The sequence below is a fragment of the Arvicanthis niloticus genome, chromosome 8, assembly GCF_011762505.2.
Source record: "Arvicanthis niloticus isolate mArvNil1 chromosome 8, mArvNil1.pat.X, whole genome shotgun sequence".
Taxonomy (NCBI): domain Eukaryota; kingdom Metazoa; phylum Chordata; class Mammalia; order Rodentia; family Muridae; genus Arvicanthis; species Arvicanthis niloticus.
The window spans coordinates 39512353-39529313 of NC_047665.1; positions in this window are offsets into that span (position 1 = coordinate 39512353).

The following is a 16961-nucleotide window of genomic DNA, read 5'->3' on the forward strand; positions in this document are numbered from 1 at the left end:
TCACTGTTCCTTAATATCTCTTAACATCCATGGACTCAATTCTCCAATAAAAAGACATAGACTATCAGACTGGATACATAAACAGGACCCAGAATTTTGCTGCATACAAGAAACGCACCTCAGTGCCAAAGACAGACACTACCTCAGGGTGAAAAAAAATGGAAAACAATTTTTCAAGCAAATGGTCCCAAGAAATAAGCAGGAGTAGCCATTCTAATATCAAATAAAATCTACTTTCAAACAAAAGTAATCAAAAAAGATAAGGAAGGACACTTCATACTCATCAAAGGAAAAACTTAACAAGACGAACTCTCAATTCTGAACATCTATGCTCCAAATGCAAGGGCACTCAAATACAAAAAAAACCACAAAACAAACAAACAACAACAAAAAAAAACCCTTTACTAAAGCTCAAAGCACACATTGCACCTCACACAATAATAGTGGGGGATTTCAACACCCCAGTCTCATCAAAGGGCAGATCATAGAAACAGAAACTAAACTGAAACACAATGAAATTAACAGAAGTTATGAACCAAATGGATTTAACAGATATCTATAGAACACTTTATCCTAAAACAAAAGAATATACCTTTTTCTCAGCACGTCATGGTACCTTTTTCAAAATAGACCATATAGTTGGTTACAAAACAGTCCTCAACAGATAAAAAAAAAAAGATTGAAATAATCACTTGCATCCGATCAGATCACCACAGACTAAGGCTGGTCTTCTATAATAACAAAAACAATGGAAAGCCCACATACACATGAAAACTGGACAACACTCTACTCAATGATGACTTTGTCAAGGAAGAAATAAAGAAAGAAATTAAAGACGTTTTAGAATTTAATGAAAATGAAGACACATACCAAAATGTGTGGGATTCCATGAAAGCAGTGCTAACAGGAAAATTCATAGCTCTAAATGCCTACAAAAAGAAACTGGAAAGAGCATACACTAACAACTTGACAGCTCACCTGAAAACTCTAGAACAAAAAGAAGTAAATAGACCCAAGAGGAGTAGATGGCAGAAAATAATCAAACTCAGAGCTGAAATCAACCAAGTAGAAACAGAAAGAACTATACAAAATATCAACAAAACCAGGATCTGGTTCTTTGAGAAAATCAACAAGATAGATAAACCCTTAGGTAGAGTAACCAAAGGGCACAGAGACAGTATCCAAATTAATAAAATTAGAACTGAAAAGGGAAACATAACAACAGAAACTGAAGAAATTAAAAAAATCATCAGATCCTACTACAAAGGCCTATACTCAACAAAACTGGAAAATCTGGATAAAATGGACAATTTTCTAGACAGATACCAGGTACCAAAGTTAAATCAGGAGCAAATAAATGACCCAAACAGTCCCATAACCCCTAAAGAAATAGCAGCACTCATTAAAAGTCTCCACCAAAAAAAGCACAGGACCAGATGGTTTTAGTGCAGAATTCTATCACACCTTCAAGGAAGACTGAATACCAATTCTCTCCAAAGTATTCCACAAAGTAGAAACAGAAGGGACACCCAATTCATTCTATGAAGCTACAATTACGCTTATACCTAAACCTCTCAAAGACCCAACAAAGAAAGAGAACTACAGACCAATCTTGCTTATGAATATTAATGGGATAGATACCCAGGTAAATATTGATGCAAAAATACTCAATAAAATTCTTGCAAACTGAATCCAAGAACACATCAAAACAATCATCCATCATGATCAACTAGGCTTTATCCCAGGAATGCAGGGATGGTTCAATATTCAAAACTCCATCAATATAATCCACTATATAAACAAACTCAAAGAAAAAAAAACACATGATCATCTCGCTAGATGTTGAGAAAGCATTTGACAAAATTCAACATCCTTTTATGGTAAAAGTCTTGGAAAGATCAGGAATTCAAGGCCCATACATAAACATAGTAAAAGCAATATACAGCAAACCAGCAGCCAACATCAAACTAAATGGAGAGAAACTTGAAGCAATCCTATTAAGATCAGGGACTAGACAAGGCTGCCCACTCTCACCCTAACTATTCAATACAGTACCGGAGGTCCTAGCCAGAGCAATTAGACAATAAAGGGAAGTCAAAGGGTTACAAATAGAAAAGAAAGAAGTCAAAATTTCACTATTTGCAGATGAAATGATAGTATACTTAAGTGACCCTAAAACTTTCACCAGAGAACTCCTAAACCTGATACACAACTTCAGCAAAGTGGCTGGATATAAAATCAACTCAAACAAATCAGTAGCCTTCCTCTATTGAAAAGATAAACAGGCTGAGAAAGAAATTAGGGAAATGACACCCTTCACAATTATCATAAATAATATAAAATGCCTTTGTGTGGATCTAACCAAGCATGTGAAAGATCTTTATGACAAGAACTTCAAGTCTCTGAAGAAAGAAATCAAAGAAGATCTCAGAAGATGGAAAGATCTCCCATGCATTGGCATGATTAACTTAGTAAAAATGGCCATCTTGCCAAAATCAATCTACAGGTTCAATGCAATTCCCATCAAAATTCCAAATCAATTCTTCATAAAGATAGAAAGAGCAATTTTTAAATTCATTTGGAATAACAAAAAAAAAAAAAAAAAAAAAAAAAACCAACCAGGATAGCAAGAACTATTCTAAACAATAAAAGAACTTCTGGAGGAATCATCATCCTTGACCTCAAAGTATACTACAGAGCAATAGTGATAAAAATGGCATGGTATTGGTACAGAGACAGGCAAGAAGATCAATGGAAAATAATTGAAGATCCAGAAATGAACCCACACACCTATGGTCACTTGATCTTTGACAAAGGAGCTAAAACCATCCAGTGGAAAAAGGACAGCATTTTCAACAAATGGTGCTGGTTCAACTGGAGGTCAGCATGTAGAAGAATGCGAATTGATGAATTCTTATCTCCTTGTACAAAGCTCAAGTCCAATTGGATAAAGGACCTTCACATAAAACCAGATACACTGAAACTAATAGAAGAGAAGGTGGTGAAGACCCTCGAATACTTAGGCACAGGGGAAAAGTTCCTGAACAGAACACCAATGGCTTATGCTCTAAGATCAAGAATTGACAAATGGGACCTCATAAAATTGCAAAGTTTCTGTAAGGCAAAGAACACTGTCAATAGGACAAAACAGCAACCAACAGATTGGGAAAAGATCTTTACCAATCCTACATCTGATAGAGGGCTAATATCCAATATATACAAAGAACTCAAGAAATTAGATTCCAGACAACCAAATAACCATATTAAAAATGGGATACCGAGCTAAACAAAGAATTCTCAACTGAGTTAACTCGAATGGTCGAGAAGCACCTAAAGAAATGTTCAACATCCTTAGTCATCAGGGAAATGCAAATCAAAACAAGCCTGAGATTCCACCTCACACCAGTCAGAATGGCTAAGATCAAACATTCAGGTGATAGTAGATTCTGGCAAGGATGTGAAGAAAGAGGAACATTCCTCCATTGTTTGTAAGATTGCAAGATGGTTCAACCACTCTGGAAATTAGTCTGATGGTTCCTCAAAAAATTGGACATAGCATTACCTGAGGACCCAGCTATACCACTCCTGGGCATATACCCAGAAGATGCTCCAACATATAACAAAGACATATGCTCCCCTATGTTCATAGCAGCCTTATTTATAATAGTCAGAAGCTCAAAAGAACCCAGATGTCCTTCAACAGAAGAATGGATACAAAATATGTGGTACATTTACACAATGGAGTACTACTCAGCTATTAAAAATAATGAATTTGAGAAATTCTTAGGTAAATGGATGGAACTATGAAATATCATCCTGAGTAAGGTAACCCAATCACAAAAGAACACACATGGTATTCACTCACTGATAAGTGGATATTAGCCCAGAAGCTTGAAATACCCAAAATTCAACTCACAGATCACATGAAGCTCATGAAGAAGGAAGACCAAGTGTGGATGCTTTGGTCTTTCTTAGAAGGAGTAACAAAATACTCAAGGGAGCAAATATGGAGACAAAGTGTAGGACAGAAACTGAAAAGGGGGCAGTCTAGAGACCATTCCACCTGGGTATTCAACCCATGTGCAGTCACCAAAGGTAGATGCTGATGTGGATGTCAGGAAGTGCATGCTGACAGGAGCCTGATATAGCTGTCTCCTTAGAGGTCTGCAAGAGTCTGACATATTCAGAGGCGGATGCTCACAGATAACCATTGAACTGATCAACGGGTTCCCAATGGAGGAGTTAGAAAGAAGACTGAAGGAGCTGAAAGGGTTTGCAGCTCCATGAGGAGAGCAACAAAACCAACCAACCACAGCTCCCAGGGTCTAAACCACCAGCCTGGTAGCACATAATAAGGGACCCATGACTCCAGCTGTATATGTAGGGGAGGATAGCCTTGTCAGGCATAGGTGGGAGAAGAGATCTTTGGTCCCATGAAGGCAGGACTCCGAGTGTGGGGGAATTCGAGGGTGGGGAGGTGGGAATGGGGGGATAGGTGTGGCACTTCCTCATAGAAGCAGGAGGAGTGGGGATGGCATAGGGGGCTTCTGGGTTGGGGGAGAAATATAGTAAGCAAATAACATCTGAAATGTAAATAAAATATCCAAAGAAAAAGAAAGAAAAATAGATAGGGGGCTGGAGAGATGACTCAGTGAGTGAAAGCACCTGCTGACACCCAGACAGCCTGATCTGTCTCTGAAGAAGAAAACTTACTCCCACATGCTGTCCTCTGACCTCCACATGCATGCTGAGATACACACATAAACACAAGCAGAGACATACAAAATAAACTAAATTTAACATCATTTTTAAATTTTAAAAATTAAAAAACTGGCAGACAGGAGATGTATAATTGTTGATACAGCATGGCCTCAATATTTGGGATCAGTGAAATTGCCCACCCGAGAGCAGCTTCCCAAATAAACCTGTCTTTAATATAATCCAATCTGGCTTGAATTGGCTCATTTCACCAGTGGTGGAAAAATAACCTCAGTAGTAAGTCAGCTGCATGTAGACAAATAACACAGGAATTTACTAATTAGTGGAATCTAAATAAAGAAGAGAATAGAGCCTTCAGTGTGTGGTTTGCAGTCTACAGCCCTCAGAAACCACTTCCATTTGTGAGCCTTGCTTGTAGCTGGTTCCTAATATAATCAGTGTATGTTTTTATAAAGCCAGGAGTATGTTTGGTAGAATGAGATATGGTATGGTGAGAGGGGGGACCTCAGCAGGCCCATACTGAGGCACTCCCACCCAAGTACCAGCCATATGACAGGTCTAGTACAAAATCAAGTTTACTTGGGTGCATGGGAAGGAAAGTTGAGAAGGAAGTAGAGGTAGAGAAAGAGAAGGGAAAGAGGAAAGAAAGAAAGAAAGAGAAGAGGCCAGCCAGAAAGCCAGCCAGAAACTCATGGAGAGAGAGGGAAAGAAGAAAGAAGGAGAAAGGGATCAGAGAAAATAGAGAGAGAGGGCAAATGGAGGCCAAACAGTCCCTTTTATAACAAATCAGGCCTACCTGGCTGTTGCTAGGTAACTGTTGGGCAGAGCTTAGAAGGAATGCTAATGTGCTAACAATCACATCGATCTTAAAGAAAATACATTCATCACAAAAGTCCAATGCTCGCTCTGCCCCCAATCTCTAAGATCCCAGAGCAAGCAGGGCTCCCAGATGCTCTAACCGTGGCAATATCTAAGATAAGCAGACAGCAATGCCTACCTCAAACAGGGAGTAACTGGAACCCACCAGGACCCAGGAAGTCATGCCTGGCCAGGAACACTGAGCAGATTTTGGGCCCCAACTTTTACCCCAGTAATAACACCCACCCCACACAGTTCTGATAAAGCCAAGATAATAGGAAAGACAGGCTCCAGTCAGAGACAGGGCAGGTAGCACTAAGGAGATCCAGATGGCAAAAGGCAAGCACAAAAACATTAGCATCAGCAACCCAGGGTACTTGGCATCATTAGAACCTAGTTCTCCCACACAAGAAAGTCCTGAATTCCCCATAGTATTAGAAAAGCAAGATTCAGATTTAAAATCACTTCTAATGATGATGATAGAGGACTTTAAGAAGGACATAAGTAACACTCTCAAAGAATTTGAGAACACAGGTATACAGGTAAAAGCCCTTAAAGTGGAAACACAAAAATCCCTTAAAGAATTACAAGAGAACACAACTAAACAGGTGAAGGAATTGAACAAAACCATCCAGGACATAAAAATGGAAGTAGAAACAATCAAGAAATCACAAAGGGAGACTACCCTGGAGATAGAAAACCTAGGAAAGAAATCAGGAGTCATAGACATAAGCATCAACAACAGAATACAAGAGATAGAAGAGAGAATCTCAGGTGCAGAAGATACCACAGAAAATATTGACACAACTGTCAAAAAAAATCAAAATGCAAAAAGTTCTTAACACAAAATATCCAGGAAATGCAGGACACAATGAGAAGACCAAAGCTAAGGATAATAGGTATAGATGAGAGTGAAGATTCCCAACTTAAAGGGCCAATAAATATTTTCAACAAAATTATAGAAGAAAACTTCCCTAATCTAAAGAACGAGATGTCCATAAACATACAAGAAGCCTATAGAATGCCAAATAGACTAGACCAGAAAAGAAATACCTCCTGTCACATAATAATCAAAACACCAAGTGCACAAAACAAAGAAAGAATATTAAAAGCAGTAAGGGAGAAAGGCCAAGTAACATATAAAGGCAGACCTATCAGAATTACACCAGACTTCTCACCAGATACTATAAAAGCTAGAAGATGCTGGACAGATGTCATACAGACCCTAAGAGAACACAAATGCCAGCCCAGGCTATTATACCCAGCAAACCTCTCAATTACCATAAATGGAGAAACCAAGATATTCCATGACAAAACCAAATTTACACAATATCTTTCCACAAACCCAGCATTACAAAGGATAATAGCAGGAAAGCTTCAATACAAGGAGGGAAATTATACCCTAGAAAGAGCAAGAAAGTAATCCTCTTCCAACAAATCCAAAAGAAGATAGCCACACAAAGATAATTTTACCTCTAATAACAAAAATACCAAGAAGCAACACTCACTGTTCCTTAACATCTCTTAACATCAATGGACTCAATCCCCAATTAAAACACATAGGCTAAGGGACTGGATACATAAACAGGGCCCAGCATTTTGCTGCATAGAGGAAACCAGCCTTGGTGACAAAGAAAGACTTTACCTTAGAATAAAAGGCTGGAAAACAATTTTTCAAGCAAATGGTCCTAAGAAACAAGCTGGAGTAGCCATTCTAAAATCTCCAGCCCAAGAACACAAAGGGAGGAACTCATGGCTCCACCTGTATAGGTAGTTGAGGGTGGCCTTGTCAGGCATCAGTGGAAGTGGACAGCCTTGGTACCTGAAAGTTCGGATTCCCTAATGTTGGGGAATTTCAAGAGCAAGGAGGTGGGAATGAGACGATGGTGGGAGCACACCCTCATAGTAATTGGAGGAGGGGGGATGTGGTAAGGGGTTAGGCATCAGTGGAAGTGGAGGGCCTTGGTGCCTGAAAGTTTGGATTCCCTAGTGTTGGGGAATTTGAGAGCAGGGAGGTGAAAATGGGAGGATGGTGGGAGTACATCCTCATAGAAACTCCCAGAATTATATGGATTAGACATGACAGAGGCCGGCTGCCATAAGACTAGATTCCAGAATTCAAACAAACAATTATCTTGATACTAAAATTTGTTTTGAGAATTGTATATTGCAGAATACACAGCCTCAGTATATCTACTCATCAAGTGAGCTGAGCAGACCTGCGCGAACCTCTGATGTCCTGGAATTCCAGCTGGATGTAGTGAACACACAGATATCAGAGGCTTATCAATTTACTCTTTCCCCCACCCCTCTTTTAATATCTCAACACCCATAATCAGCTTGAAGAAGTTAATGAAGAGTCGGCACCCCTATTCCCTGGGCTTGGGGACTGAGGTGGTTAATATTGGGTTGTCTTTCTAGGGAAAAGCAGTGGTTTTGTTAGAACAAGGAGGGTTAGCTAGGATTTATTGCATAGCCATAACCTATTTGTAGAAATATATATATATAATTGTTATTAAGATGAAGTTATAATTTCTTAAATGGTACAAAATTTACTTTGATTTCAAATTTAAGGTTTTCATTAGTATGAGCTTCTTATTGATATAAAGTGAGATTAATATTGTGACTCTCATAGGCATTGTGCCTATATAACACATTTAGGAATACAAGGCTTAGACCCAGTCCTTCTTTAACTTTTTAAACTGATTTGAGATGGTTAGCCTGTGAGTTAAGAGCCTATAGCAAATTCATGGCTGTAAGTTTATTGTTTGGGTGTTTTCTATATTTTATTTAGCTGAGAGGAGTTAACAAACAATAGTCCAGATTGCCTTACATGGATAGTTGGTTTTCAAAACGTCAGAAGTCCACAGAATTGATGTTACAAACATTTCGGTATTAATGTCTATTTTGATTAGAGACCTGTCTGCTCCTGACAGCTTCCTGTCTTGGATTCTAAGAAGAAATTGAGCATCTTTGGAGTTACTCCAGTTGTGGTGATACAGCCACTAGGCAAGAATTGCCTCTTTTCATCTACAGACAAATCATTGTCCAGAAAAGGACACACTTGCAGAATAGTCGACTGGTTATATCTGCCAAGACAGAATAATCAGCCCTTAATAATTCTGCATCACTTGGTCTGTCAGATGATCCTGGGCCAGAAGGCTGAAGATTGAATGCGCCAACGTTTTATAGTATAGGGACTGTCCAGGTGCTCAGTGGTCTCTATAATTTGGCTGAGTTTTAGAAGCTATGCTTTGTGCTTCCCATAATTTCAGTTAACTCAGTCATTCTGGATTTCTGACGGGGTTGAAAACCTATAGTCTCATAGCCAATCCCGGCTATTTACTATGAGAGAAAAGATTTGAGAGGATGGTTTTCAGCTGACATTCATTCTAAAGCCAAGAAAAAAAGCCAGGTTCAGAATTAAGTCTTTTAGTTAGGAGGGATGACAGAGGTTCTGTTTAGTCAACAAAATGATGGACTGGGTATTAGGTCTATCTTGTACCTTACTGGCACAAATTGGTATAGTTATGCTCTAATTGTATTTTAGGAGAAAAGTTTTATTTTAACAGGAAGGGTGATATGTAGGAGAAGCTAAGGTGGGAGGAGTAAGGAGAGGAAGATAAGGAATAAGGAGAGGAGGAGCTAGGTGACAAGAGGGGGCCGTGGAGGTGGATGTTTGCGTGTCCCTGCCAGTCAAAGATATATCTAGGTTGGGTATTGTGTTACACTTCTGATTGATATTGAGCATTACCAAATTTATAAAGTCTTTGATTAACATTAAAAAATAGTATAAAAGCAAAAAGGAGAAGTGGGGTAGGGATAGGGGTTTTCTAGGGAGGGGAAATGGGGAAAGGGGATGGCATGTGAAATGTAAATAAAATATTCAATAAAAATTTTCACATTAAAAAATCTCCAATGCTCCTCTGGTTCATAATTCTCTCCACTCCTTCCAAAATGGTCTTTTACTGTCTTTAGATGCTGAATCTCAAGCCCAAGTGAGCCCTTTAGCTGGTTCATAGCTTTGAAATGTGGGTTGAGGAGGATGGCTCTGGGGAAACTAGAAACTAGTTCAAGAAACTAGCTGGGCTTTTATGCTCACTTTCTTTGTTTGTTTGTTTTTTGTTGTTGTTGTTGTTGTTCGTATTGTTAGTTCACATCTTTCTTTTGAAAATTAAACCCTGATAACTGATACGATAACTTCTGACTCAAACAAAGGTAAAAATTATGGAAGAAGGAAGCTGCACTTCAAGGGCCAAGATTCTGCACACTTTTCTGACAGAGTGACACTGACAACTGAAGCTGAGAACCACAGGATTCCTAAAGTACAAATATAAACTGGGAAGCTTTACCCTGGCAGGCCTGACCCAGCACTCACCTTCAGCAAGCCTCCCAGTGAGAAGAATTGGCAGCCCTTTAGTTCCTTCTTTTAGTAATTTCTTACCTCAATAAGCCTGTATAAAAACCACACAACCCAGTTATTATATTTATAAGTAATATGCCTAGATTGGGCAGATCTACCACTATACTAATTTATTCCACAGCTATGAGACTCCTTGCTACTTGTTGCTTCTCCAGGCCATCTGCTCCATCTTCCTTCAACTTCCTATTCCTCCATTCTTCTCTCTCACCTTCTCTTCACTGAGACCTCACATCCCACCTTTTCCTTCCACTGCCCAATCATTGGCTCTAGCCTTTATTTGACCAGTCAGAATGGGGAGAAGGTTTAGTGAGATCACCTGAGTAGTTGGGGGCAGGTAGCCCCTCTTGAGGAAGCAGAATTAACATCAAAATACAAACAGCACCAGGGAAACCCACAACATGATTCCTCTAAAAGGCAACATTTCATTCTCTTTACTAGGCAATGGAGGTTCTGAGAGGCTTTGAGCCTTAGATTCTCAACTCCTCTGAAACCAGAAAGATTGGGAACAAGACTGCCAGCTGTCACCCCACAAATGCAAGAAGCATCTCTGTCCCATGTTCAGCAACAGACAACCCTAGGGTGGGTTTCCCCTGAGTTTTTCATATTGTGTCTCTAAAAACCTTAGACAGATGGAAGTACCTTTCATGAACTAAGAAAACCTCTGGAAGCCTGGCCCGATGGTCCACGCTTTTCATCTCAGAATTTAGGAGGCTGACACAGGTGGATTTCTGAGTTTGGGGCCAACCTAGTCTTTAGAGCAAGGTCCAGGACATGCCAAGCTACACAGAGAAACCCTTGGATTACAGGTTTGCATGGCAAGGTGATCATTTTTGGCAAGCTTTAAGTTTGTTTAGGGAGGGTTTGCTTGTTATTCTGTTGTTTTTTTTTTTTTTTTTTTTCATGTTTGTATTTGAAATGGAGCCTTACAATTTCGCCATGGATGGGATAGAACTGGCTATGTAGAACAACCTGGACTAGAACTCAGAGTGATCTGCCAGCCTCTGCTTCCCAAGGATGAGGATTAAAGGTATTCAGTACCACATCTGGCTTAAGGATAGTCATTTTAAAGAGCTTCCAATCTCTAATACTATCATTAAGCATTCATTAGTTTACCTTTATTAATGAACATCCCTATTCCTGTGATTGAAGATTATAGCATAATTCATTATGACACTTGGGATATGACATTAGACACTTGGAATTTTATACTGCTTCCTTTAGTCCATTGATAAAATCTAGTCTCCTCATGTAATGAAAGAAAAAAGAAGTTGAAAGGCAATAATAAAGTCAAGTATTACATGCCACCAACTATTGGTACAAGCCAGTGTTCCTATAGTTTAGGCTTCCTGAAACCTACAGAGCAGAAAACTCTAAAGCAATCATGTAATAATAATCAGGATTTAGAAAATAAAAAGCCATGTCACCCCTTGCATGCAGTGACAGAAAAGTCCCCGCCTCTTGATAGTTACTACACTCAGAAAAGCTGGCCCTGCCCCTCTCCTAGGCAGCAAAGGAGAGCTGGCTTTGGTGGGGTAGGTACAGGACAGCTGGCCCAGATAGAGTAAAAGCAAGAGAGCTGGCCCCACCATTTGCCAGCTGTGGCACTCCAGATTTCTGGCCCCATACCTCACCTGAGCAGCACAATAGAGCTGGCTCCATCCCTCATCTGCTATGTGGTGGCATGGGCATAGGAGAAATACCTCCTTTATCACCCATCACCACATGCTGCAGGTGAGAGAACTAGCCTAAAGGGCATGAGCACCTGAGAGCTGGCCCCACCCCTCACCTGGGCAGTGTGGAAAAGCTGGCCCTGGGGGTAGGTGCTCAGGACAGCGGGTGGGCTGATTAACTCAGCTTGCACCAGGCCCAGACCCAGGTTCTAAGTTGGCCCTCCCGGGCATTTACCCCATCCTTGAACTACTGGAGCACATTAAGGGGCTAATCCTGAAGATCTCCATGACCCAGGGCAACAATAATATATAATAATAAGATATCCAAGAGTGCATCCAATATTAATACTGTAGCAGAAGTCAGAGGCCTCAAACCAGACCAATGACTCATTGCAATGAACATTTATAACTAAAGCTGTTTGGGCAAAAGGGTATACTCTGTGACATCTGTCTGCAGATTATGTAGAAAATACCACCATGTTTAATTTCATGCCAATTTGACACACATTAGGATCATCCCAGAAGAGGAACCTCAACTGAGAAAATGCTCCTATCAAGAATGGACTATAGACAACTTAGGGTGTTTTCTTTAGTAATGGTTGATATGAGGGGGTTCAGCTCTTACTGGGTGATGCCCAACCCCGAATGTCTAGCACTGCCTTGTATGAAGAAGCAAGCTGAGAGAGTCACGGTGAGCTGGCCGTTTCTCTGAGTTTCTGTGTCAGGAGACAGACCCGCTCATGCCTTTCTCAAAGGTCATGGTGTCTGTTCACAGTAGTAAAACTCTAACTCAGACAGAAGTCAAAAATAAAACTGGCAAAAAAGACACCACCTTCAACAAAAGATGGTGGTCAAACTGTATGGCTGCATGTAGAATGAAAACTTATCCGCCCTGAAAAATTAAACTCCCAATGAATCAAGGGTCTCAACATAAGACTTGATATGCTGAACCTGACAAAATAAAATGTAAGAAATAGACTTGAATTCATTGGTACCTAAAAAGGCCTTTTTAAACAGAATATCAATATCACAGGTATTAAGACCAAAAACTAATAAATAGATTCTTTTAAATCTGAAAAGCTCGGTAGAGCAAAGGTTACTATTCACTCAAAATGGAAGTCTATAGAAAGGGAAAAGATCTTTACCAATTATATATCTGACAGTGTGTTAGTATATAGATTATACAAAGAAATAAAGAAAACTGGACATTAAAAATAACATCTTTTATATCACGTTTAGCTGATATCACTGGGATGTTCTTTTCTGAAAAGAAAGAGCAGTGGATCTGCAGAAGAGGGGAGGTGAAGTGGAGGGACTGGAAGGAACAGAGGGAGGGGAGGCTGCAGTCAGGATATATTGCATTAAAGAAGAACAAAGATTAAAATAAAATGAAAGACAAATAACTCAATTTAAAAGGGGGGAAGAATTATACAGAGCAGCAGTTCTCAACTTTCTTAATGCTGTGATACTTTAATACAGTTCATGTTATTGTAACCCGCAACCATAAAATTATTTTTGTTGCTACTTCACAACTGTAACTTTTGCTACTGTTGTGAGTCATAATGTAATATTTTTGAAGATAGAAGTTTGCCAAATGAACTGTGACCCACAGGTTGAGAACTATTGATATAGAGAGTTCTCAAATAATGAAACACAAATGGCTGAGAAACACTTAAAGAAAACACCCTTAAGCAGCATGGAAATACAAATCAAAATTACTCGAGAATTCATCTCACTCTAGTCAGAATGACCAAGATCAATGAAAAGCTTACCAGTATGTGCTGACAGGAATTTTGAGAAAGAGGAGCAATTGTTCATTATTAGTGGGTGTTCATATGTTTACAGTGACTACAGAAATCAGTATGGAGGTTCCTCAAGAACCAAGAATTAATCTACCTCAAAATCCACTCTCACAAGCAAGTGCATATACACAAAGAGTCTGCAACTTGCTACAGAAATACTTGTTCATCCATGTTCACTGCTGCTCTATTCATAATACCCAGAAACAGGAAATAGCTTAGATGTCCATCAACTGATAAATGAATAACAAGAATGTGGTGCATTTACTGAGTAGAATATTATTCAGCTGTTAAGAAACATGAAATTTGCAAGTATTAAATAGATGAACCTAGAAACAATCACCCTTATTGAGATGAATCAGACCCAAAAGGACAAATGTCATGTTTTCTCTTATACATGTATGGTAGCTTTTAAGCTTTTACTGTGTGTGCCACAAGCTGTATAACTACAGGGGTTAGGCACCTGGGGATGGATCAGGGGAGAAGATGGGGTTTCCCAAGGAAGTTAGAATATAGTGTCACAAGGAGATAAAAGGATGAAATAATGAGGGAGGTGTGGTGAAAGGTAAAAGAAAACACAGAGACACAATTAACACTAAAGGCCTTTGGAAATCCATATAGAAACCTACTACTATAGATGCTTTCTAAATTATGTACATATATAATAGGAATTTAAGTGGAGTCATCATATAATAGAGAAAACAATGCCATAACAAGTCGTTTTATGACACCAAGTAAAATCTCCTATGCCAGGAATGGGTTAAATCTTCTTAAGTGACTGACCTAGAGGGCCCTATGATCCCTCTCAAAACATCACAGGATATTACCATAGTTATTGTTTGCTCTCTACAACCTGGCGCTAAGGAACTATTGCTGAGGGTACCACATGTTTGATGAAACAAGAGAACTCAAACCGGTTCCCAACAAGAAGCTTCACCCCTACTGACTAGCATTCAAGGAGCATGAAAGTAGCCTGCATACCACTAGAGGAGAAAGGTAACCATCAATATCATATAGCTACAAATGCTGCTCCCTACAACAGTGACATGCTTGCAATACATACTTCTGCAATAGTGATACAAATGTCAAGGAAGTAAGCAACTACTTTTTGTTTGTATATGAGGCCTCTCCATGAGATGGAACCTATACCTGACACTGCTAAAGTGGTCAAGAACCTGAGGCTAGTTAGGTCATGTGTCTAAGGGAAAATCTACTACAATTATTATGCTAAAGGAACATAGCAATAAAATACTTCCTAGTCATATTGCTGTACCCATAGATCAGTGTACTGCTCAACCTTCATAAGAGATGCTTCTTCTTTCAATTGATGAGATAAAAAGAGAAATCCACAACTGAACAATGTACAGAGACTCTGAAGCACTTGGTCATAAATGGGATGCTTTCATCAACTCCCTCCCCTCTAGGCTCAGAGATCTCTATTCAGAAGAGGAAGAAGAAATGTGGGAAAAGTCAAATGTGATAGATTATAGTTTCTTCATACAGCTGAATTCAAGGAGATTGAGGAAGCACATACTAGACTTTTACAGTTCCAAGTGAGATAGGAGTCCCATCGCTAAAAGGGGAAGGAGACACCATTGCCAGCCAAAAGCCTACTTGTAATTCATGTCTGCTGGAAATGGGGCAATCAATTTTCTCCAATGTAATGTCACTAAGTGACACTCAGCCACACTCTAGGGCAGGACTCATGCCCAGGTATAGTTGTCTAACACAAAAGGAAATCATCCATGTCCCTGTTTTGTTTGTGATTTGTTTTTTTCTTTCAGTTATTTTGTTTTATTCATTTCATTATTTTTTCACTCCAGTGTTTACTTTGTTTAGTTTTGTTTTATTGTTTTTGTGGTGGAGAGCACAAGACAGCAAACATAAAGTTAGGTGGGTAGGGTGGACTAGTAGATGTGGAAGGTATTGAATGGTAGAAATAACATGAACAAAACATATTGTATGAAAAAATTAAGTAACAAAAAGAAAAAATAAATCCAGGTACAACTATAAAGCATGCAACAGGCATTCAGTGTACTGCTGAGAGCACAGCATATACACAGTCTCCTTGTTACTGTGTCTGAACATGATACTGATGATAGCTCATGGCTGTAATACTCAATGATACTTTATTATTACTAAATAATATGCTGGAAAATTATTTATGTGATCATTTTGTGTTATCAAAGTATTTCTTGGTTTAGGAGTATATGGAGGGAAAGAGACAAAACTGAATTCCAAAGGGCCAGAACCGCTTGGACACGGTTCATCACCCTCTCCTTACTGATACTGTATTTGGGATCATAAAGTTTCTGGATTCAGCAAATGACAGAGCACCAGGGAGAAGGCAGAGCTTCCCTCAGGGATGGAGACAGAAGAGCCTTTTCCCCTGATGAAGCCAAACTCCTGGTGGGGACATCCTGACACCTTGCTTGAGCACAAGGATTTTGAGGTTGATAAACAGGGCCTGGCTGTGCTGTGAGGACACCCACCCTGAGCCCTGCACAGACTGTACAGGTGAGTGCTGCCATGTCATAAAGGATGGGGCTCCTTTGACATTGAAAGACATCTGTGGAGGGCTGATGAGTGGGAGAAAAGGATGCAGGCTCTCTCTCACTCAGAGAGAGGACAGTGGCAGGATTCTGGGAGATCATTTCCTAAATGCAATCCAGAACTGTTTCAGTATCCACAAGGACAATGTGTTGTCAATCAGAGTGGTCTGCTACTTACACAGGACAGACAGGGGTAGGACACAGGGCACCTGCAGTGCAGTGGAGTAGGAAGCTCTTGCTCCCATAACTTTTGTACAATTTGTGTGATTTTCCATTTAAAGACAGAACTTTGATCTGAGCTGTGTAACTTCTGATGACTTCAGTCCTTTGTGGGTTGTGCACTCTTTTCTTTTGTCATGGTTTCATTTATTGTGAATTTCTTCTTTCCTAGTTCCAATGTAAACCATGAAATATAAGAATAATATAAAACAAATACGAGACTATATACCAACACTAACAACCAATTTTAGAAAATGGATCTTTAAAGCATGCTGGGAACTTCCCTACCTATTATGTATGTCAGCTCATTGACTCCCTAAAATATGCCTATATTGCACAAAACATAATTTACATATGAAAAGTACTTTATATAGAAGCCCAATAATATACTGAAACTGATGAATATATGTATTAGGGAAACCAGAATTTACATCTACATCTGGGTGTTCACTAAACATCTTCTTGTGAATCCTGAACTTTTTATTAATATATTTTGGTATCAATCAAGCTTCTGAAATATGTATAACCCTCCACCACATCATTTATGACAAAAATTATCATTTAATTGAATTGATTGATTCTAATATTGTGTAGGCAAGAAGCTTTTGAAGCTAATATATATATATATATATATATATATATATATATATATATATATATATAGTGTGTGTGTGTGTGTGTGTGTGTGTGTGTGTACTGAACAGCTGGCTCAGTGGATAAA